This window comes from Ranitomeya variabilis, chromosome 5, assembly GCF_051348905.1.
Source record: "Ranitomeya variabilis isolate aRanVar5 chromosome 5, aRanVar5.hap1, whole genome shotgun sequence".
Classification (NCBI taxonomy): Eukaryota; Metazoa; Chordata; class Amphibia; order Anura; family Dendrobatidae; genus Ranitomeya; species Ranitomeya variabilis.
In genome coordinates, this window is record NC_135236.1 from 400,537,763 (window position 1) to 400,562,684 (window position 24,922).

General features: G+C 44.9%; 1 protein-coding gene across 1 annotated transcript in view; it reads left to right on the forward strand.

Moving 5' to 3' along the window:
• The first annotated feature begins 732 nt into the window (after positions 1 to 732).
• PNPLA8 (patatin like domain 8, phospholipase A2) overlaps positions 733 to 24,922 on the forward strand; it is an 89,699-nt gene continuing 65,509 nt past the window's right edge. The window contains exon 1 of the mRNA XM_077265081.1: positions 733 to 918. The gene's annotated coding sequence lies outside the window, so the exon portion shown is untranslated. The remainder of the gene's footprint in view (positions 919 to 24,922) is intronic.

The window sequence follows — 24,922 nt, forward strand, 5'->3', positions numbered from 1 at the left end:
CAATCAGGCTGGTCTGGTCAAAAGGGCGTTGTCTTCCCCCAGATTTGGCGTAGTTTTCCGTTGGTGGCGTAGTGGTGTGCGCATGCCCAAGGTCCCGAATCCTCTGCCAGGGGATTTAAAAGAGCGCGCTGTTCGTTATTTCCTTGGTGATCGGTGGGCGCGGCCATCTTCCTTTGGCCGCGCGTGCGCAGAAGCGGCGCTCTGCTGGCCGCGGCTTCAGGAAAATGGCCGCCGCGATATCCATCTGCGCACGCGCGGCATCCCGCGGCCATTTTCCTGAAGCCGCGGCCAGCAGAGCGCCGCTTCTGCGCACGCGCGGCCAAAGGAAGATGGCCGCGCCCACCGATCACCAATGAAATCACGAACAGCGCGCTTTTTTAAATCCCCTGGCAGAGGATTCGGGACCTTGGGCATGCGCACACCACTACGCCACCAACGGAAAACTACGCAAAATCTGGGGGAAGACAAGACGCCCTTTTGACCTGACCAGCCTGATTGACAGGCGAAAACGGAGACTTTGCAAAGGTATTTCGGCAACTTAGGTGGGTAATAAACGCATAACAAACACACTAATGTAATGCCCACCTCTGCCCCTATTTAACGCTATTTTTATCCCATCTTCCAAAAACGTGGTGACAGGTTCCCTTTAATGAACATGTGCTCACCTACAGGAATATATTCCTACACAGAAAACGAACGCTTCTTGGAGAGGTTTGCCCTCACTGGCTTCCTGTACTTCCTAGAGTAAGTCACGTGACGGGAAAACAAAACAGGCGAGAGTCAGGCCACAGCTGATGTGATCTCATACACAGCGAGCTCCAGTGACAGCGGCTGCGCTCCTCCCCGTGCTGAGGCTGCCCTATACCGTACCGCACTGCCCGTACACAGCAGTCAGTGGCGGCCCGGGAGCGCGTACAGGTAACAGGCGGGTGAGGATGGGGCAGGCTACAGTGCACACAGGGACGCGGGCCTGTACGATAATATGCAGTGTGTAATGTGTCTGTATGGCATAATTGTGTATTCGCATGGTAGTGTATGATACATGTGTGTTGTGTAGGGATATAGTACATGTATAGCACATACACGGGTGTGAGGACGATGTTTGGTATAATTGTATAGGTACAGTGTATGGACACACAGTAGTTGTATGTATATACCGTGTCTAGGGACATAGTATGGTATGTGTGATTCTATAGGTACATGGACATACAGGCGTATGAGGACATAGTATGTGTATGGTATACGTGGTACTATAGGTACATGGACATACAGGTGTATGGGGACATAGTATGGTATACGTGGTTCTATAGGTACATGGGCATACAGGTGTATGAGGACATAGTGTGTGTATGGTATACGTGGTACTATAGGTACATGGACATACAGGTGTATGAGGACATAGTATGGTATACGTGGTTCTATAGGTACATGGGCATACAGGTGTATGAGGACATAGTATGTGTATGGTATATGTGGTACTATAGGTACATGGACATACAGGTGTATGGGGACATAGTGTGTGTATGGTATACGTGGTACTATAGGTACATGGGCATACAGGTGTATGGGGACATAGTGTGTGTATGGTATACGTGGTACTATAGGTACATGGACATACAGGCGTATGGTATACGTGGTTCTATAGGTACATGGACATACAGGTGTATGGGGACATAGTGTGTGTATGGTATACGTGGTTCTATAGGTACATGGGCATACAGGTGTATGAGGACATAGTATGTGTATGGTATACGTGGTACTATAGGTACATGGACATACAGGTGTATGGGGACATAGTGTGTGTATGGTATACGTGGTACTATAGGTACATGGACATACAGGCGTATGGTATACGTGGTTCTATAGGTACATGGACATACAGGTGTATGGGGACATAGTGTGTGTATGGTATACGTGGTTCTATAGGTACATGCAGGTGTATAAGGACATAGTATGGTATACGTGGTTCTATAGGTACATGGGCATACAGGTGTATGAAGACATAGTGTGTGTATGGTATACGTGGTACTATAGGTACATGGACATACAGGTGTATGGGGACATAGTGTGTGTATGGTATACGTGGTTCTATAGGTACTGGTACATGCAGGTGTATGAGGACATAGTGTGTGTATGGTATATCTGCTTCTATAAGTACATGTATATCACGCACAGGAATGTAAGGACATAGTATCTGTGTGATTCATCTCTGCTCCACATACTCTTCTTCCTGGGGTGGGTAGTGGCTACACTGGTGAATCACCTATGACCGTCGTGTATTTTAGGAGAGTAGTGCGCGCTGTTTACTACTGTACTTACTGGGAATGTGACAGACTCGTGTTTTATTTGTCTGCATTCTAATCCGGATTCTCTGCTATGATATTTTGCTATATTTGTCATGTGTAGAGAGAAGGTTTTTTTTTTTTTTTTTTCTTTTTAGCCTGCTAGGTGTAATACGTGCTGTATTTATTTACATGTTTACCTATTTTGTGATTGTTGCCAATGATTCTGTCCTCTGCTCCACAGTGAGGGGCAACTACTTATTCATGGAGGGGATTGCCTCTACACTACGCTTTAGTACAGAAATCTGTAACAAAAAAAGTGTCTAGATATAATTGATATGTCACTTCCTTATAAAAGTCATAATTCTAGCGGCAATTAGGGACACTTAAGCTAGGTAATTAATTATTTTAAAAGGAACTGATTCATCCAACAAGAACTCTGACCAGCATGGACCAGCGACAGGCTCCGATGCTGGATCTATGTTTCTGTATTCAAAGTGAAACATGCAAGGATGCAATAATGGAGCCGTTCTGGGGATCATGCTTTCTGTAATTCAGACAGCATACATCAGCTATCAGGTTCCTTTTTAAGTAAAAACAGATTAAACTTAAAAACATTCTTTAATGAAGACGAGAGCACTGACGTTGAGATCTGAGAACAAGTCTCGGGCCCAGTCTTCATTTCTACATTGGTTTCGCTACGAGAACTTACAAATCCCTAAATGGAAGGTTAGTATGTAGGGGGCTGACTGATTAATAAGGAATAGTAGCGTTTTGGATGCAGCGTGTCACGCACTTGTCTCTTAGAACTGCAGATTTACCCTTAATATCTAGGACCACTTGCTCTTCTGTCCGTACATAATCCTTGAAAATGGATGTGGCAAAAAACAAGCTCAATAGGGTTTTATTCACTGGGACAAAACATCAGTAGGGTTTCAAAGTAAAGGTTTCCATCTACTGTAGCTCCACAGGTTGGTATAGCCCACATATTATATGTGGTTCTCATGATAAAGAAGTCAGAGCAGTTCTAAACGCGTTAAGAATAAAACCGCAATGTTACCCTCCATGCCATTTGTTGGATCCTTTTGTGGACACACAACCAGCAGCACAGGTTACCCACATCTTCCATTAGTTGTATGCATCGTCCTTGACCGAGATCTGGTCTGGTTGACTTTTGATGTGAATCTTCAGTTATGTCGCCAACAAAGGGAGGGCTTCTCTGTGTAATGCGATTCAGAAATGGAGCTTTCTGAGCCACGGGATCTGCTTTCACATCTAAAGTATATTAGTAACTTTCATCTATTTTTGCGGGAAACATTTTAAGGACTACATGGTCTTTTTTTCTCACAATGCAGGTTGTCGCCAAAAATTGCCCAATGCAATGCATGTAAATTGCAATTCCTAGGGTACCACAACAAAAAAGTTGCAAAATATCCAACTTTTTGTAAGTAGGTTGTCACAGTCATTGTACTCCAGGGGTTGCATCAAGATCCCACTTGCCTGCATTTTGGGGTGGGTGATATAGCATCTGTACAGAGTGATCTTTACAACCGTGGCACAGACAAATTCTCTATGTAACCACAGCCCAAAACTTATTTATTTACCTTTAAACAATATCTTTATAAAATTTCTAGACGTTTCTGCTGTTTAAAACATATGATTGAAGAATCTCCTATGTTTATAGGAGGCACTCGCATAAGGAATTTTTTTGTGCTTATGGTGTTTTTGGGGATCTAAAGGTGGTAAAATGCATACAATAATAACCCTTACTCACCTGATAAATCTGCCACCAATCCAATTGTTCCAACAGTGGAATGTAAAAGTTTGGGCACCCCTGGTCAAAATTACTGGTATTGTGAACAGTTAAGCAAGTTGAAGATTAATTGGTCTTTGCATTTTAGCCAAAAATATATATTTTCAACTTTTACATTTGAAAAATTAAAAAAAGGAAAAGGAACCAATGTAAAAGTTTAGGCACCCTGCATGGTTAGTACCTAGTAGCAACCCCATTTGGTTGGGAGTATCACAGCTTGTAAATGCTTTTTGTAGCCAGCCAAGAGTCTTTCAGTACTTGTTTGAGGGACTTTCATCTATTCTTCCTTGGAAAATTCTTCCAGATCTGTGACATTCCTGGGTTGTCTTGCATGCACTGCTATTTTCAATGATGTTCAGATAAGGGGACTGTGAGGGCCATTGTAACACCTCCATCTTTTGCCTTTTGTGGTAGTCTATTGTGGATTTTGACGTGTGTATCGGATCATTATCCATTTGTAGAAGCCATCCACTTTTCAACTTCAGCTTGTTTACAGATGATTTTATATTTGCATCAAGAATTTGTTGAAATTTCATTGAAACCATTCTTCCCTCTAACCGTGAAATGTTCCCTGTGCCCTTGGCTGCAACACAACCCCAAATCATGATTGATTCACTCCATTCTTATTGGTTGGTGAGATGGTCTTTTTTCAGCACCCACTGAGAGAGGGGATCCGCCCCTAGGAACAGGAAACCTACAGAGATAAAAGGGGCGGCCCCCCTCGCTCCCTCAGTTGGTTTCCTGTTTCTAAGGGAACCTATGGAGAGAAGGTCGCAAGAGGATAACTGGGCTGTGATGCCGCCTGTGCGGTGTCTGTGGGAACGGCAGGGGCTCCAGCACCAGATGCAGCGTCGGGGGACTCCTGTGTTCAGCTCCCCCCTCAGCTGATGGACACCGTGAGGTCCGGGTTCGGGAAGGGCCGCCCTAGCTCACGTGGAGAGTGCTGGATGGGCTGGTACTTGTCCGAATCTGCGAGGGATCCGGGTATCAGCAGAGCAGCGAGGCTGTGCTGTTTCCCCAAAGTTTCCATGCGGGCGCATGCGCAGTGACTCAGAGCGCTCTCCCCCGGAAGTGCTGTCTTTAGCTTTCGGGAGTACCGGGGAGGTAGAAAAGCTGTGCGCCTGTACAGACGCACAGAGCGACCCACTTCCCGTGACCCGGAAGTGATGGTAACACTTCCGGATGATGAAGAAAAGAAGGGGCTGTCAACTTAATAGGTGTAATTAGTAACAATCACCCAGTGAAGCTTGTCAATATGGTACCGGTTGCGGAGGTGAAGGCACAGGCTGAGATGTGGAATGACTCGACTGTTTGCCTTTACCATTTTTATCTGTGGAACCGCTATGTCCGGAGCATCCACTGCCGCTTTTTCTGCTGCTGTGCTTCGGCACCAGTACTTCCTCCAGTGGGTGCATAACGGGGTCATTTGGGGACAACATCGCTGCACATCGGTAGGAATGTAGCCGATGCTTTTATGCAGCATGCCCCATTAACGATGGAATCCTAAAAAAAAAATAGTTTTCTATTTACCCCTTCAGGCTAAAAAGACCAGAAAATCTAAGCATAAGGAATGTGCTCTGTGTTCCCACCCCCTTCCGGGTATTTATACCAAACGGGTGTGCCAGATCTGCATTGGGTATACTCTGCAGGAGGAGTCCTCAGTAAAAACGGAGAACATTAGACGTATGATCAGGGAAGAGCTACAGGCCCTGGGGGGTTCCGGTGGAACCAAAGGGCAGAGGCCCAGCAGGGAACATACCTTCCCTAGGTCCAGATCATCTGCGGACAGTGGCGAGCTCGGCTCAGATTCCTCCCTAGAAATATTATCTTCTGAAGAGGAGGAACATAATTGCTTTCCGACTGACAGTATTAATAACCTTGTCACATCGGTTCGGAAAACTATGGGGTTGACTGATATCAATGACCCCAAAACTCCTCAGGAAATTATGTTTGCAGGTCTCTCTCAAGTGAAGAGGCGAGCTTTTCCGGTAATTCCAGCGGTCAAAGAGCTAGTGAAAAAAGAATGGGTAAGCAAAGTCAGAGAGGTTTCCTTCCCTTAAGGGTACTGTCACACAGTGCAATTTTGATCGCTACGACGGTACGATTCGTGACGTTCTAGCGATATCCATACGATATCGCAGTGTCTGACACGCAGCAGCGATCAGGGACCCTGCTGAGAATCGTACGTCGTAGCAGATCGTATGGAACTTTCTTTCGTTGCTTGATCACCCGCTGACATCGCTGGATCGTTGTGTGTGACAGCGATCCAGCGATGTGTTCGCTTGTAACCAGGGTAAACATCGGGTAACTAAGCGCAGGGCCGCGCTTAGTAACCCGATGTTTACCCTGGTTACCAGCGTAAACGTAAAAAAAACAAACAGTACATACTTACATTTCGGTGTCTGTCCTCCGGCGTCTCAGCTTCTCTGCACTGTGAGCGCCTGCCGGCCGGAAAGCGAGCACAGCGGTGACGCGGTGACGTCACCGCTGTGCTTTCCGGCTATGGCGCTTACACAGTGGAGAGAAGCAGAACGCCGGGGGACAGACACCGGAATGTAAGTATGTACTGTTTGTTTTTTTTACGTTTACGCTGGTAACCAGGGTAAAAATCGGGTTACTAAGCGCGGCCCTGCGCTTAGTAACCCGATGTTTACCCTGGTTACCCGGGGACTTCGGCATCGCTCCAGCGCCGTGATTGCACAGTGTGACCGCAGTCTACGACGCTGGAGCGATAATCATACGACGCTGCGACGTCACGAATCGTGCCGTCGTAGCGATCAAAATTGCACTGTGTGACAGTACCCTAACATCTAAGCGACGGTATCCCTTCGATGATAATGATCTAGCCTCTTGGGTAAAAGCTCCCAAAGTAGATGCAGCCATAGCCTCTACCTCCCGTCGTTCTTCTTTACCAGTAGAGGACTCGGGAATGCTTTCCGACCCCCTAGATCGTAAAGTAGATTCTATTCTTTAAAAATCCTGGGAGACATGTACGGGAGCCTTCGAACCAGCAATATCCTCCACCTGCACCACAAGATCCATGCTAGTTTGGCTAGATCAATTGGAGGAGAATATAAAAGCCGGTTTATCCCTCTAATCAGAGTTGCAGCTGCATTCTTGGCAGATGCCTCAGCCGATTGCATCTAGCGGCAAAATCAGCAGGATTATCTAATGCAGCCCGTCGGGACTTATGGTTAAAAGGCTGGAGAGGTGATGCCCAGACCAAATGGAAACTCTGCCATTCCATGCCAGTGTGAGTACCGGTTTGGCACAATATTAGACGAAATTCTCACCAAAGCGGGCGAAAGAAAGAAGGGGTTCCCTAATGCATACATTCCATCCTATAGCAGAGCCTTCAGGAAGGGAAGCTTTGGACAGTCATTCAACAGGGAAAAAGACTATAGGAACCAAGACCGCTGGGGCAACAAAGATGCTAAGCAGAAGGGTACTCTGTTTGGCAGGCGTCCCTTCAGGAGTGGAGATAAATCCCGGTGGGTGGCAGGTTATTACTCTTCTGCCGTCAATGAAAGGCAATAACATCTAAATCCTGGGCCATTAGCCTCGTGACATCTGGCTTAAGATTAGAGTTGCCCAGGTCCCTCCGGACTCCTTCCTATTGACTTCTCTAAAGTCTCAGGCTCAGCAGGAGGCTTTGGAGTTGGAAATCAGGGGTCTGTTAACTAAACGTGTTCTTAAAGATGTTCCGGCAGATCAAAGAGGGAAAGGTTTTGACTCCCCCTTATTTCTGGTCTCTAAGCCAGATGCTCTTATAGGACAATAATTAATTTAAGAAATTTGAACACCTTTCTAAGATCTCGAACATTCAAAATGGAGTCCATTCGTTCAGCCATAAAAATTTTATTTCCCAGGTGCTTCATGGCAGTCCTAGATCTCAAAGATGCATATTATCATCTCCCAATTCATGTCTTGCATCAACAATACCTTCGGGTGGCAGCCGTGTTAGAAGGTCAGATTCGTCATCTCCAGTTCACGGCGATGCCTTTCAGATTGTCCATGGCGCCCCGGGTCTTCACCAAGTTAATTCTGGAGGTGATGTCGCATTTACGGTTAAAGGACACTTTAATAGTTCTGTACCTGGACGATCTTCAAGTGATAGGAAACTTAGCTTTCTGATGTGAGCGGCGGCTAGTTGATGTAATTTCATCTTTGCAGGATTTGGGTTGGCTGATCAACTACAAAAAAATCCAGGTTGCTCCCGATAATCTGCTAGACGTTCCTGGGCCTTCAACTAGACTCTGTAAGTCTGAAATGCCTCCTTCTGAAAGCGAAGAAATTAACAATAGTTAATAAAGTACGTTCAGCAATTGACAACCCTAGAATGTCCCGGAGGGAGGATATGTCTCTGCTTGGCTCTCTTACATCATGTATCCCTGCAGTACAGTGGGCCCAGTTCCATGCTAGACAACTGCAGCGGACCATCCTAAAGGAAGAGGAAAGACTGCAGGGATAGTTGGAGGGAGTAATGTCGCTTTCAACTGAGGTTGTTAGATCCCTGGAATGGTGGCTAGATCTAAGACACCTCTCCAGAGGAGTTCTGTGGGTAGTAAGACCCTCAAAAAAATTTCCACGGATGCTAACCCCTTTGGGTGGGGAGCGCATTTAGAAGAAAACATAGTTCAGAGTCAGTGGTCTCTAACCGAAGAAAACGACTCTTCAAATTTAAGGGAGTTAAAAGCGATTTGTCATGCTATGTGTAATTTTCTTCCACAGCTGCAAGGAACTCATACAAGAGTTCTATCAGACAACACCACGGCAGAGGCATATTTAAATCGTCAAGGAGGAACATGATCAGGAACTCTGATGTCTACCGAAGACAGGATCCTAAGTCTGGCTGAAAAACATATCTTGTCCCTGTCAGCCCTGCACATCAGTGGTGTAGACAACTCTGTTGCAGACTTCCTAAGTCGCCATACCCTGCATCAGGGGGAATGGGTGCTCAACCGTTGTTTTTTCAAGAAGATAACGGACATGTTGGGCATGCTGGAGATAGACCTCTTTGCTACAAGGAACAACTGGCAGGTCGAAAGATTTTCTTCACTATACAGAGAAGACCATCCAGATATACTCGACTCCCTTCAGTCCCCATGGACCTTTAATCAGGCATATGCCTTTCCCTCGATGATAATTTTACCGATAGTCATCAGAAAAATAAGGGAGGAAAGAGCAAAAGTGATCTTGATTCCCCCGTTTTGGCCCAAGAGGCCGTGGTTTTCATGGCTCGGAGCCATGTTAGTCTCCGACCCTTGGATCCTCCCTTGGGATCGGTACCTGTTTTCTCAAGGGCCCTTCTATCATACTCAGGTGAAGGGCCCACGCCTGACCGCATGGAACTTGAGAGACAGTTGATGAGACTAAGAGGATTCTCAGAAAATTTCATACCCTCCTGAATAGTAGGAAGGAGGCCACGACCAAAATTTACGCTAGAATTTGGAAAAAATTTCTTCATTTCCATTCGGCGGCACTTTCTAATGAGGTTCCTATCCCTGCTATATTAGAATTCCTGGAGAGAGGTCGGGAATTGGGTCTATCAGTAAACACCTTGAAGGTCCAAATATCAGCCCTGGGAGCCTTATATAGTTACAATGTTGCTGGAGACAGGTGGGTAGCTAGGTTCGTTTCAGCATGTCAGTGAGAGGACCCAGTGCATATTTCTCATATACCACGTTGGGATCTCAACCTAGTTCTAGATGCATTGACAGGGGGCCCATTTGAGCCATTACACTCAGCCTCATTAAAATACATTTCATTAAAGATGGCCTTATTAGTGGCCTTAGTATCAGCAAGAAGAGTGAGTGATATCCAGGCCCTGTCAATGGATCCTCCCTTTCTGTCAATATTCCACGATAGGATAGTTTAAAAACAGACCCTTCCTAAGGTGTCTACTAAATTCCATAGATCCCAGGAGATTTATCTTCTCCCTCCTTTTTTGATAACACCGGAAGAGAGAAATTTCACACGTTACACGTGAAGAGAGCTCTCTTGGCCTATTTAGATAGGACTAGACCCTGGAGGCAGAGCAGGGCTCTTTGTGTCCTTTCAGGGCCACAGGAAGGGGTCTGGAATCACAAACAGCACGCTTTCTCGATGGATCAGAGAGGCGATTGGTCTGGCATACTTGGCAAAAGAGGATAACCCGTCGCAGAGCATGAAAGCACATTCCGCACAAGCCGTAGCATTCTCCTGGGCTGAAAGAGCGGATGTCCCGATTGACCTCCTATGTAAGGCCGCAACCAGGTCCTCACCTTCTACCTTCTACAGTCACTACAGGCTTGACCTGTCTTCTTCTGTAGACTTAGCCTTTGGTAGATCAATTCTTGACACGGTGGTCCCTCCCAGGTGATTCTCTGAAAATCTCTCAGTGGGTGCTGTCGTGGCGAAGAGAAAAAAACGGATTACTTACCGGTAATACTCTTTTATAGAGTCCATGACCGCAACCACTCGTTTCCCTCCCTCCCTTAGTTTGTAGTTACACATGGGTTTCTCCGATTGGTGATGGATTAGTATATAGAAAAGGATATACAGTTCTATATATCTAGAGATGTAAATAGATTCATACTTTAAATAACTTGCGCAGCAATTGACTAATGCTTGTGTGGCGGTTCCACTCTTTCTCTGTAATCCAACTGAGGGAGCGAGGGGGGGCCGCCCCTTTTATCTCTGTAGGTTTCCTGTTCCTAGGGGCGGATCCCCTCTCTGTGGGTGCTGTTGTGGACTCTATAAAAGAGTATTACTGGTAAGTAATCCGTTTTTTTAATGAAATTCTGTGCCCCTTTTTCTACACATGTACCTTTGATCTGTGGCCAGAGTTCTATTTTAACCTCATCGATGTACACGGCTTGTTTCCAAAATGCATCAGGTTTGTTTAGATGTTGTTTTACATACTTCCGACAATGAATTTTATGGTGAGGACGCGGGAGAGGTTTTCTTCTGATGACCCATATTTGTGCAGGTGTCTCTGAACAGTAGAACAATGTAGCACAATTGTGCTTGGTCTTTCAGACCTTATCTTGACCTCCACTGTTCCTGTTAACTGGCATTTCTTAATTACATATTGAACTGAGGAGTTGACAACTTCAAAATGCTTTTCTAGCTTCTTATAGCCTTCTTCCGCTTTGTAGGCCTTCAACATTTTCATTTGCATAGTGCTAGGCAGCGGCTTGAAGAACCTGTGTCTGCTGTGTTTTGGCACAAGGTTAGTGGAGGCTGAATTTTTAGAAAGCTGGAAAATTTGCAACACGTGGTCATTCCTAACGATGATAATGAACAAGCCATGACCCTATCGGGCTAATTAACCCCTTACGGACATTTGCAGTACGTGTACATCATAATTGGGAAGGGCTTCTAGAACAATGCAGTATGTATACATCATGTCAATCATGCAACAACTGCGATTGTCGCATGATTTTCCCTGTTGTTTCTTACAGCAGGGAAAATGGCGCCTTTGTCCCGAGAGTGGCGAGGCTCTCTCGCAACTACAATCGCTATGATTGACTGTTCAACAGTGAACTGTGAACAGACTATTGCAGCATTTCTCAGTGTTTCAGACAATCAGATTGCCTGAAACACTTATATCCAACATAGGATCGGTTCTGTAAAAACAACAATTAAAGGCTGGCTCCTGGCAACCACGCAGTCACCGGAGTCAACTCTGTCTGTGTGTAGTGCTGAGCCTTGTGGTGCAACAGAAGCCTGTGCCATCACTGAGACTGCTGCTGCTTGCCTGTGCTCCAGCTGAAGAAGAAAGAAGAGTTCCTGATCACAGCCTGATCTTTCCCTAATCCACCCTAATTTCCCTCACTTCCCTTCTAATCCCCTCCCCCCCACCTCACCTCTTCCACTGAGCGCTGATCAGAACTTGATCACTCGTTTTTTGGCATTTTTTTTTTTTCCGTTCATCTTGCAGCGACCAAGCGCTGATCAGTGACGCAATTTACTGATCAGCGTCCGTGCTTATAGGTTTCCAGGGCATTTTTTTTGTTCCTATCCATTATTATCCCCCTTCACCACCCCTTTGCACCACCTCCATGCGTGCATCCTGCAGCTGCCGAGCATTGGTCATTAAAACAAATCACTGATCAGCACTCGTGCTCGCTTTCCAAAGTTTTCCACAACTTTTTTTTTTCTACACACGTTAGGATTATTTGGTTATTTGCAGAAATTTCCTGAACAAAACCAGACTCCGCAGGAAATCCGCAAGCATTTTTCTCGCGTCTTTCTCACGGTTTTTGCTTGTTTTTTGTGCAGATTTTTCGTGTTTTTTTCCGGAGCTTCCCAATGCATTAAATAGCGGGAAATCCGCAAAATTAATGAACATGCTGCGTATTTTTCCACAATGCGTTTTTATCGTGGAAAAAAACGCAACATATGCACAAAAATTGCGGATTGCATTCTATTAATGGATGCGTTTTTTCGCGATAAAATAATTTTTTCGCGATATAAAATTTTTATAGCGAAAAAATGCGTTTTTGGCAAGGACTTTTTTTTCCCTTCACTTTTTTTTTTTTTTTTTTTTAAATCCCCGTTTTGCACCACATTTATGCGTGCGTTCTACAGCAAAATACTGTAAGCTGTTCGTACAGTAAAATATCATTTAGGTTGGTTGAAAGGATTAGATTAGTTAGGGACAGTAAAAGTATACTGTAGTAATCGTCGTCTACTACAGTAATTTTTACTGAATTGAATCAGGTTTAGTGTCATTTGCGAGCTCTCAGTAACCTATTTACGGACGTCCATTTAGTAAGTTTGTTTTTATTTTGTCAAATTTTTATATTTTTCTTTCTATATACTTTTTTGTTTCTCTTCTAAATAAATAAAAAAAAAACCTTTACACCAAGCACTCAGAAACACACCTAAATAAAATTTGGTACACAAACACCACAAACGTGAAAAAAATGTCATCCTGCTCGTCCGAAACCCCAGTATTCAGCAGATGAGGCATAGGCTTTCCTTGCCTCCGACACAGACAGTGAGAGAGGATCTCTCTTCTTCTTCTTCTCCTCCTCCTCCTCCTCCTCCTCCTCTAGTGATAACGAACCGCCACAGGGCCGAAACTGAACCACGTCCACAGACTGTATGGACTTCACCTCCTGAAAATTATGAGCCACGGATTCCTGATTTCGTGGCGCAATCAGGATTCCTATTTGACGCTACCGGCTTCACAGAAATTGACTTTTTCAAAGTCCTTTTCTCTGAAGATTTTGTAAATCTCATCGTGTTGCACACAAATTTGTATGTATGGTTTGGGGTGAGCTGGACCGCAGAGTGAAGGCAAAAGGGCCAACAAGTGCTAAGCATCTCTGGGAACTCCTTCAAGATTGTTGAGAGACCATTCCCGGTGACTACCTCTTGAAGCTCATCTAGAGAATGCCAAGAGTGTGCAAAGCAATCATCAAAGCAAAAGGTGGCTACTTTGAAGAACCTAGAATATAAGACATGTTTTCAGTTGTTTCACACTTTTTTGTTAAGTATATAATTCCACATGTGTTAATTCATAGTTTTGATGCCTTTAGTGCGAATTTACAATTTTCATAGTCATGAAAATACAGAAAAATCTTTAAATGAGGTGTGTCCAAACTTTTGGTCTGTACTGTATACATATTTGGTATCGCTGCTTTCATAATTGCCTGATCTATCGATATAAAAAAATAATCCGATCGCAAAACGGCATGAGAAAAAAGTAAAAATAACAGAATTACGTTTTTTTGGTTGCCTCAACATCATGAAAGGGGTTAATTTTGAGTATTTACCTGAATTGAAGCTTTTGTGCCCACGATCCTGTATAGCTCACCTGCGCTGCATCCAAACCGCTGCATTTTAGGTTACAAGCACAGTGGATGGGATTTATAGAAAGCCCATGGCTACTCTGCTTCTATTTGACGCTGCGTAAACTCGCCCGCGGTGCCAGTTTACGAGCCGCAGCATGTCAATTGTCTGCAGCTGAGACTCTATTCACACCCATAGCCTTTCATTAGATGTGGTAAATCCACATGGTTCACATGCGGATGTACCTGCGTGATTAAACCGCTGCGTTTTGGATGCAGCAAGAATACACAGTGTCCAAAACGCTGCTATATCCTGATTGACATGCCCTAAAAATGCGTTCCTAGACTGTAGAATGAGCTGAATTGAAAGGTGTACTTTCTAGTAATATTGTGATGTGCGATATACAGGTGTTTCTCACAAAATTAGAATATCATCAAAAAGTTAATTTATTTCAGTTCTTCAATACAAAAAGTGAAACTCATTTATTATATGGCGTCATTACAAACAGAGTGATCTATTTCAAGTGTTTATTTCTGTTAATGTTGATGATCATGGCTTACAGCCGATGAAAACCCAAAAGTCATTATCTCAGTAAATTAGAATAATTAACAAACAATACCTGCAAAGGCTTCATAACCATCTAAAAAGGTCCTTTAGTCTGTCTCAGTAGGCTCCACAATCATGGGGAAGACTGCTGACTTGACAGATGTCCAGAAGGCAGTCATTGACACACTCCACAAGGAGGGTAAGTGTCATGGGTTCCTTCTCCGGTATCACACAATCAACAGAGCAAGAGAATAGTGAACAATTCCAAGACCTTTATTTAGGCAAAACACGAAAGGTCCATATATACGATCCATCACACAAAGGATTAAATATTCCAGAACACGAACACAGTTCAGTTACAGAATAAAAGTCCAACAATCCAGCACAGAGGATGACAGTCCATATTCCCTTCTTTCTCTCTCTGACATGCTGTCTTCACATCATGGGTTCCACACAGGATCTGATCTCCCCCAGCTCCTGTCCTCTCCTTATCTCCAGGAGTAGTCAGACAGGATAGGGTGGTTTTCAGGCCTCCCACACCTGACAAAGGTGCCTGGTGGATTAAGGCACTACAGGAGGCCATTGTTTCAACAAGCTAGTTCAATATGTCATTAGCATATTAGCAAACAGGTTTATTCACTGACCCTGTGGAGAGATAACAATACGGGGAATGTGGGGGCTGATATCAGATGGCAAATAACAGCCATTCATCAATTGTCAAATAACTCATACTACAAGAGAGAGAACAATCAGTAAAATATAAATATACACAAAAATGATACCCACATAACATATCACACCATCACAACCAGCTACAAAAGGTCATTGCTAAAAAAGCTGGCTGTTCACAGAGTTCTGCATCCAAGCATACTAATGGAAAGTTGAGTGGATGGAAAAAGTCATAGAAAAAGGTGCACAAGCAACCGGGAAAACCGCAGCCTTAAAAGGATTAAGAAAAGGTCATTCACAATTTGGCGAAGATTCACATGGAGTGGACTGCTGCTGGAGTAATTGCTTCAAGAGCCAGTAACACAGACGTATCCAGGACATGGGCTACAAGTGTCGCATTCCTTGTGTCAAGCCACTCATGACCAGTAGACAACGCCAGAAGTGTCTTACCTGGGCCAGGGAGTAAAAGAACTGGACTGTTGCTGAGTGGTCCAAGGTGTTGTTTTCAGATGAAAGTAAATTTTGCATTTCATTTGGAAATCAATGTCCCAGAGTCTGGAGGAAGAGTGGAAAGGCCACAATCCAAGCTGCTCGAGGTCTAGTGTGAAGTATTCACAATCAGTGACAGTTTGGGGAGCCATGTCACCTGCTGGTGTAGGTCCACTGTGTTTTATCAAGACCAAAGTAAGCGCAGCCGTCTACCAGGAAATTTTAGAGCAATAAATGCTTCCCTCTGCCGACAAGGGTTTTGGAGATGGAAATTTCATTCTCCAGCAGGACTTGGCCCCTGTCCACACTGCCAAAGGTACCAATACATGGTTTAAAAACAACAGTATCACTGTGCTTGATTGGCCAGCAAACTCGCCTGACCTTAACCCCACAGAGAATCTATGGGGTATTGTCAAGAGGAAGATGAGAGACACCAGACCCAACAATGCAGACGAGCTGAAGGCTGCTATCAAAGCAACCTGAGCTTCCATAACACCTCAGCAGTGCCACAGGCTGATCGCCTCCATGCCACGCCGCATTGATGCAGTAATTGATGCAAAAGGAGCCCCGACCAAGTATTGCCTGAATTTTCTGAACATACATTCCAGTAGGCCAGTATTTTGGATTTTAAAATCATGTTTCAAGCTGGTGTTATAAAGTATTCTAATGTTCGGAGATAATGACTTTGGGGTTTTCATTGGCTGTAAGCCTTAATCATCAACATTAACAGAAATAAACACTTGAAATAGATCACTCTGTTTGTAATGACTCTATATAATATACAAGTTTCACTTTTTGTGTTGAAGAACTGAACTAAATAAACTTTTTGATGATATTCTAATTGTGTTAGAAACACCTGTAACTTGCCTTACAATTTACCATTGTGAAACGTACTTTGAATGAGGCACATGCCTTCTTGAGCGCACTGACAGGTTCAGGGCACATGTGCTGCTGACCTCATCAGGCTTTCTGTGAGAGCATAGAGGTGTGCCCCTCATACTGAGCTCTGATTGGTGGACACACCATAGGAATGTCTCTTCCGAGATCTGTAACATGACCACACATAAACATGACTGTCTAAGTGACTACTATCTTGAGCCTTCCCATATCTGCAGCATACTTCTAGGAAAGTGAACAGGGTACAAGTGTTCTTTTCACTTTTTGTCCACAGCCTTTGTGATATGGTGTCAGGACAATCAGTTCATTGGCATCTACAGTCATTTTATATTTTTCCAGTTGTCATATCTACATTCATCATAGAAATTTAATTTACAAATAAAAGGATCTAAAGTGGACTAACAATCATCATATTATTCGGTGTTTCTCTAGTCACCTTCCACGACAGCCACTTCGGAGGTTGTCTTCCCCGCCCTAATAGGGGACAGGAACACAAAGAGGTTAAATACCCCTCCCCTTCCTGCACTGCCAGTGTTTTCCTGTCCCCTATGGGGCATGAAGAGATTCTGAAGGGGCTGCCGTGGCCGGCGACCGGAGCTCCACTTACCAGAAGCCGGGCAGCATGAGGTCGGGCGTCCCTCCTCAAAGATTGCTGCTCCCGTCTCCTCTCTTCGGAGGGACTCGGGACCTTCCCGCCCCTCCTGCGCTCCCTTCGCGGAGTAATGCGGGGCGGTGACGTGCGTACCGGGGGCCTCCTGCAGCCCCCCGGTTTCCTCCTCCCTGCTGCAAGCGCTGGAGGTGGCGCGCGTCCCGGTGTCTGTGGCCGGCCGACGGCTGGGTCACTTCCGGGTTTACGCGCGTCACTTCCGGTTCACTCAGGTGCGTTCCAGGAAGCACGCGCCGGCCGGCAATGGCATCCAAGCAGCAAGAACACGCCATACAGCAGCGTTTCGGGGGCGTCCCAGGACCTACCCCAATCGGGCGATGGTGGGGGGAGGAGCACCATGACGCTGGGCCTTCGATCCTATATAAGAGATCCAGGTGCAAGGTAAGCTGTCTGACTGTTCACTACGTGACGGACATGGACGGTGACAGACCCCCTTGCACTGCAGCTGCAGATGCCAGCGTTCCCCCTCCTACCCAAGTAAGTAGCAGGGATTGGGCCCAGCTATCCCGTATATACGTGTATGCATATATGCATATATAGTTATATACCCTTAGTGGCTTAGCAAACCCTCTTTCTCTCTTTTAATAGGGAGAAAAGGTTTCTGATCCTAGAAAGTCAAGCCGCAGATGTAAAGTGTGTGCGACCAAACTCCCATTGACGTACGGGAAAAAGCTCTGCCAATCCTGTACGGATGAGGTCCTACGCGCTGAACAGCCCTCGCTGCTGGATAGCATTAGATCCCTCATTAAGGATGAGGTCCGTTCTTCTATGGCCACCTTCTCACAGATGTCGGTGCCTCAGCCACCCCCTCCAAAGAAGAGGAAAAAAGCCCCAGTAGAATCCGACCCGGACTCAGGAGAAATCCAGTCCTCGGGTTCGGAAGATGACTGGGAAAATGAAGGCTCCACTTCTACCCCCACCCTTAAATCAGAAAACAAAAAATACTATTTTAATTCTGAGGACATGAGTGACCTAATCAGTTTAGTAAGAGGCACCATGGGGGTAGAGGATGAAGAAGTTACACTCACAGTACACGATGAGATGTTTGAGGGTCTGAAGCCCAAAGATCAAAAAGGGTTCCCGGTACATAAGAATTTACGAAATCTAATTCTTCATGAATGGAACCTCCCTGAAAAAGGTTTGACTGTGCCATCAGAGCTAAAAAAACGGTGTCCATTGGACGGGGATAACTCTCTATGGGAGACCCCGAAAGTGGATGTACAGGTGTCCAGGGTAACAAAGAAGACAGCCCTTCCATTTGAGGACTCTTCGCAACTCAAGGATCCGATGGATCGTAAAATAGAGAGTTTGTTAAAAAAGTCCTGGGACACCTCCACAAATTTACTAAAGTCCAATATTGCCTCCACTTGCGTGGCCAGATCTCTATTTGTCTGGTTACGCAAGCTTGAGGATCACTTGACACAGGGTACCCCAAGGGAGGAAATTTTAGACTCTCTGCCCTTGCTACAGAAGGCAACGGGATTCCTAGCTGACGCTTCTGCTGAATCGGTCCGTGTAGCCGCAAAAGCTGCCGTCCTTTCCAACTCATCCAGAAGAGCACTTTGGATAAAATCCTGGGGAGGCGATTTTGTCTCCAAGTCCAAATTATGTAGCATACCCTTTCAGGGTCATAATGTGTTTGGACCCGTTCTGGATGACATTTTGGATAAGGCGGCAGATAAAAAGAAATCTCTCCCTGAGCAGAAGATTCCTAAAAAATGCTTTTTTCGTCCCTCCCGTGACCAATCTTCACAGAGAGGAAAAGGCAAAACGGGAAGGTGGAGCTATCCCAAGGGAGGCAGGGGAAAAAATATCCTGGCCCCTCAGGCCCAACAGACCCTAGATAAGCAATGACTGTGTTCCGGTCGGGGGTCGACTCTCACGTTTTTTCACCAAGTGGCAGAACATCTCCACAAATCAGTGGGTCCTTCGTACAGTTCAAGAGGGACTAAAAATAGAATTTGTGAGACCACCCCCTCAATGCCTAAGGATAACCTCCCTTCAAAACCCAGACCTCCAAAACTCCTTGTTACAAGATCTACAAAAATTACTGCGGTCAAATATGATCTCGCAGGTACCGAAATTGGAGGAAGGACGTGGTCATTATTCACGCCTTTTTCTGATAACCAAGCCATCGGGGAAGAACAGAATTATCATAAATTTGAAACCCTTGAACGAATCAGTCCGGTACAGGAGATTCAAAATGGAGACAGTCAAATCTGTAATCCCCCTCATCGGTCAAAATTGGATGATGGCGACTGTGGATCTGAGGGATGCGTATTACCATGTGCCAATCCACCCAGAGCACAGGAAATTCCTCAGATTCGCAGTCTCCGAGGGTCACCAGATCGAACATTTCCAGTTCAATGTCCTCCCCTTCGGCATCTCATCAGCCCCACGGGTTTTCACGAAAATTATGGCAGAAGCAATAATCTTCATCCGTCAACAAGGAATATGCATCGTCCCGTATTTAGACGACTTCCTGATTATGGCTCCATCTGCCCCCCGTCTGGAAACAGACGTATCAAAGACCCTAGAGATATTACAAACTCTGGGTTGGATCCCAAATCTGGAGAAGTCAGAGATCCGTCCCTCCACAAGGAGAAAATTTCTGGGGGTGCTACTGGACTCGGAAGTAAGAACATCTTTTCTGCCCAAAGATCATCAAATCAACCTTGTCCGCAAAGTAGCCAAATTCAGGGGCCAGCGTGCACCGACCCTCAGAGAATCAATGTCTGTACTAGGGTCCCTGACCGCATGTATACAATCAGTGTCCTGGGCCCAGGCTCACACACGAGCTCTCCAGACTTACGTACTCCTACATTCCAGGAGACGACAGATTCCATTGAGTCAAAAGATTCCTCTCCCTGGCCATGTAAAAGCATCTCTAAAATGGTGGCTAGATTACCAAAATCTCCAAAGAGGAGTCAGCTGGGATCACCTTCCCCTAAAAACACTCCGCTCAGATGCCAGCAAAAGAGGCTGGGGTGCAGTGGTAGAGGGTTTCCACTTTCAGGGTCAATGGGCATCGAATATCAGCAGCAGCTCCTCGAATCTAAGGGAACTAAAAGCTGTAGAGGAAGCCCTAAAAGCGTCATCTTCGCTGATCAAGAATCATCACGTTCGTATTTACTCGGACAATATGACCACAGTAGCCTATCTACGACACCAGGGAGGAACGAAGTAAGCCTCTCTGAAGGAAGTAGCTGCAAGAATATTTTTCTGGGCAGAGAAAAACCTTCTATCGGTCACAGCGGTACATCTGAGGGGGTTAGACAACACTCAGGCGGATTTCCTCAGCAGGAAATACGTTCATCCAGGAGAGTGGTCCCTAGACCAAACAGTGTTTCAATCCCTAACCTCAAAATGGGGTACTCCAGAGGTGGATCTATTCGCCAACAGGCAAAATGCGAAGGTAGAAACATTTTTCTCCCTTTATCACAAAGACAAGGCACAGGGAATAGATGCCTTCTCACAGCAATGGAAGTTCAACCTTGCATATGCTTTTCCTCCCATTCCCATGCTGGCGAAAACTCTGCAAAAGATCAGAGCGGATGGAGTGACCACAATTTTGATTGCCCCATTATGGCCCGGGAGGAGTTGGTACGGCGCCCTATTAGATATGGCCCTGGAAGGTCCCTGCCTTCTACCTCAAAAGCTCGATCTCCTACACCAGGGTCCCCTACTACATCCAGACCTAAACAGATTGAACTTGGCAGCATGGCTACTGAAGCCACAATCTTAAAACCTAAAGGTCTATCGGATGACGTAATTCAGACCCTTCAAAAAAGCAGGAAAGCGGTAACCAATGCCATCTATACTAAGGTCTGGAAAAAATTTATGTCCTGGTGCTCCCCAGAAGTTCCAGACCCCTTCAATCCTGATATAGCAAAAATCCTGCAATTTTTACAGAAGGGCTTGGAAATGGGCCTTACCCCTAGCACACTCAAAGTGCAAGTATCGGCCCTTAGTAGCTTTTTTGATTACAGCTTAGCCAATCACCGCTGGATCAAACGATTCATGACAGCAGCATCCAGAATTCGTCCTACGCTCCGTAGTAAGGTGCCTTCCTGGGACCTCAATACAGTACTTAACGCACTAACCCAGAGTCCATTTGAACCCCTGGATGCTATAACTATAAAGAACTTAACTTTGAAAACAGTCTTTCTGGTTGCAATCACTACGGCTAGATGGATTGGTGAGTTACAGGCCCTGTCGATACAGGAGCCTTATCTAACGGTCACTGCGGATAGCATTATACTAAAACTAGACCGGTCCTTTTTACCTAAAGTGGTCTCGAATTTCCACAGAGATCAGGACATTCTACTACCTTCATTTTGCCCAAACCCCTCCAACCCTAAAGAACAAGCCTTCCACACCTTGGATGTTCGCAGGGTGGTCTTATCTTACTTACAACAGACTGAAGCCTGGCGAACTGATCAAAATTTATTCATCCAGTTCTCGGGACGAAACAAGGGAAAGAAGGCGGCAAAAAACACTATTGCAAGATAGATCAAACAGTCTATTTGTCTGGCATATTCATCACAGGGACTGGATCCACCTGCCTCTCTAAAAGCACACTCTACCCGAGCGATGGCAACATCATGGGCAGAGAGGGGGAATGCCTCATCAGAGCAGATTTGCAGAGCCGCCACCTGGTCGTTCATCCATACGTTCACCAGACATTACCGGCTTAATTTCAATAGGGATTTAACATTTGGCGGACGTGTTCTGCAGGCTGTGGTTCCTCCCTAGAGAAATTAGTTGTTGGTACTACTCCGAAGTGGCTGTCGTGGAAGGTGACTAGAGAAAATAGAATTAGTTCTTACCGGTAATTCGGTTTCTAGGAACCTTCCACGACAGCACTAATTTCCCTCCCTATCTGATATTCTTATTGGATGATTCCTGCACTTTTGTGGTAATTATACATGCTACGGTGTCCAGGAAAACACTGGCGGTGCAGGAAGGGGAGGGGTATTTAACCTCTTTGTGTTCCTGTCCCCTATTAGGGCGGGGAAGACAACCTCCGAAGTGGCTGTCGTGGAAGGTTCCGAGAAACCGAATTACCGGTAAGAACTAATTCTATTTTCTCAGCTTTTCTACACCCCTAAATGGCTACAGAAGTGAATGCCGACCATACTGGTTGTCACCCAGCTTTCCTGTAAAGACGTAGAACATAGGGACCATTTACTCTGCAGGATTATCATGAACAGTTCCGAAGAACGCTCCTTTCCTGATAATTTGTCAGTGTAAACAGACTGCTGATCACCCGACAAATGCGCACAATGCTTGTTTACTGGGTGAAATGAGCTTCTGTGCTGCACAAAAGATCCTAGTTCTCGGCAGCACACTGACCTGTGTAAACAATGGCAGACTATGCTCACCGAATGATTTATGACAGATCATTTATTGTGTATTGTTAAGTGCGGTCTGCATGTATTTGTCAGGCTATTAATGACCGCAAATTGGTAAATATTCCTTTTAGCGGACATTTAATGTTGCAAGTTGGCTGATGTAAACCGAAGAAGCAATTTATAACCTGACTTAACAGGACAAATAAGGGACTTTTACGTTTTGTTTGATATTTCTTTAAATTTATTGCCTTATGTGTTATACCATGGGTTTAGTATAACTAACGCCGCCAGATAATCCTTTTGCTATAAAGATGAAAGGGCTTGTGTCACATGACCAGGCTTTTTATAACTGCCCTTGAACCTACAGCAGTTGGGACCAGTTTCTGCACCCTGAAATAAACTTGTGTGTATACAGGTGAACACAGGTATTTGCAGGTTTACAAGTCAGTGCATTACCAGTGCCACAACTCATAAAGCTTGGTGTTTGATAAATACTTTATGTAGTTGGTATATTACCCATGGAAATCGGAGGTGGGTTTTTTTTCTTTCTCCATGCTCAAGAGGGCTCCTCCAACCAAAAATGTTTTTTTTTCTTTCTTTAATGCGGGTAGAGAGGAGAAATCCACTGCCAGACTCTTATGGCAGCAGCTTTTCTCCCCTGAAAATTAAAAGAATCTGCAGTTGAAATTCATAAACTTTTAATTAACTTCCCTGACCTACTCTGTCAGGGGAGAATCTGGAGGCCCCCATACTCATCAGATGGTCATCCGGTTCCACAAAAATTGGCGGTTAAGAACAACGTGCATCTGTTGTGTATAGGAACTATTGTAAGATTAAAAATGATAACGATTTCTTGTATCATCCTCTTCAGCACTTACCCCAATCAGCAAAGGCAGGAGATCTTATTAAAGGGGTTTTCCAGCCTGTGCACTGTCAGGATTCTCCGGTGCGTTTGCATACCTCGGGCTGCATTCCAACTACCCGCGTCCAGCCTAGCTCAATTCACTTGTATTGAGCCAGGCCGCATACACGTCTTATGGTTCCGTGGCCGCTAGCACCTGGCCCCAGGGTGGGTGGGTACCTGCTGTGGTTGTTATTTAAGGTATTTTACAGCATTCGGGTCCGAGACTTCTCTTGGAAATGAAGAAAATGAAAAAATACGCTATTAGAAATAAAGTGAAAAATATTTTTTCTTATTTTACATAGTATAGTCTTGTGTAGGGAGTAATTATTAGGCTTATTAAAACAGCTGCCGACATCGTAGTAAACAGAAAACCTATACTAAACACAGTGGCACATAGGTCCCCGACGATAAGGAAAAGAAAAAGGTCCCAGGTCACAGGAAGGTCCCTAAAGGTCAAAAAAGGAAAGGAAACCTAAATTATAAAATAATTTTTTTTTAACACCAAATCGTGTGTGTGGGGGGGGGGGGGGGGAGAGCAAGAGAAGGGGGAAAAAAAAACGTGTAAGGAAACGATAAGAACAAAGTGTTATTCTGTAGGTAAAGTTCAGGAAGCTTTTCAGGCACCAAACTACCCCGCACTTATCCAAATCCTATGCCTCCATATTTAAATGCAAAGAAAACTTCGGCACACATCGATGCAACACAATTTATTAGTAGACCCAAAAAGTAAAACAGACAGTATTGACCAACGTTTTGGCCTTTCTCAAAGTATATCTGTACAAAGAGGCAGAACAAAATCAAAATTGAAAAATCACGTGACAAGTATAGACATGCTTGGGTCATACAACTGAAAGCTTTAGCTATTCATAATAAATATGGTCAAATATCAAAACATGTCAACGAGGTACTTAGAAGTATTGTGAGTATCAGAATAGACCTCAAGAGGACTGTATCCAAGTGTCAATATAGGTGAAAATCAAAAAGGTTCAGGAGTGATCTCTGTTATGTTCCAAGGAGCGGGCATGACATGGCACATAGGTCCCCGATGATAAGGAAAAGAAAAAGGTCCTAGGTCACAGGAAGGTCCCTAAAGGTCAAAAAAGGAAGGGAAATTAAAATACATATAAAATACTTTTTTATTTATTTATTTTTTTTACACCCAATGAAGTGTGTGTGTGTGTGGGAGGGGGGGGTGAAAGAGAAGGGGGGAAGAAAAAAAATATGTAAGGAAACGATGAGAGCAAAGTGATATGCTATAGTCAAAGTTCAGACAGTGAGGGCGCAGAGATGGATCCTACTACCTGTTTTGAAGCAGGGGTTGAAGATTATTTGTTACTTCAGAGCACCTGTCTTACACCCATTTCTTTCATGTCCATATTTAAACACTTCAGCATTGCCAAATTACCAGTGGTGCTCTGCTTAGATCCAGAAAATCAATGATAAGAAAAGCGGCACTCACAAGTTCTATTTCTTAAAAGTCCTTTAATCCATAAGATGGGACATCGTTGCAGTGCGCAG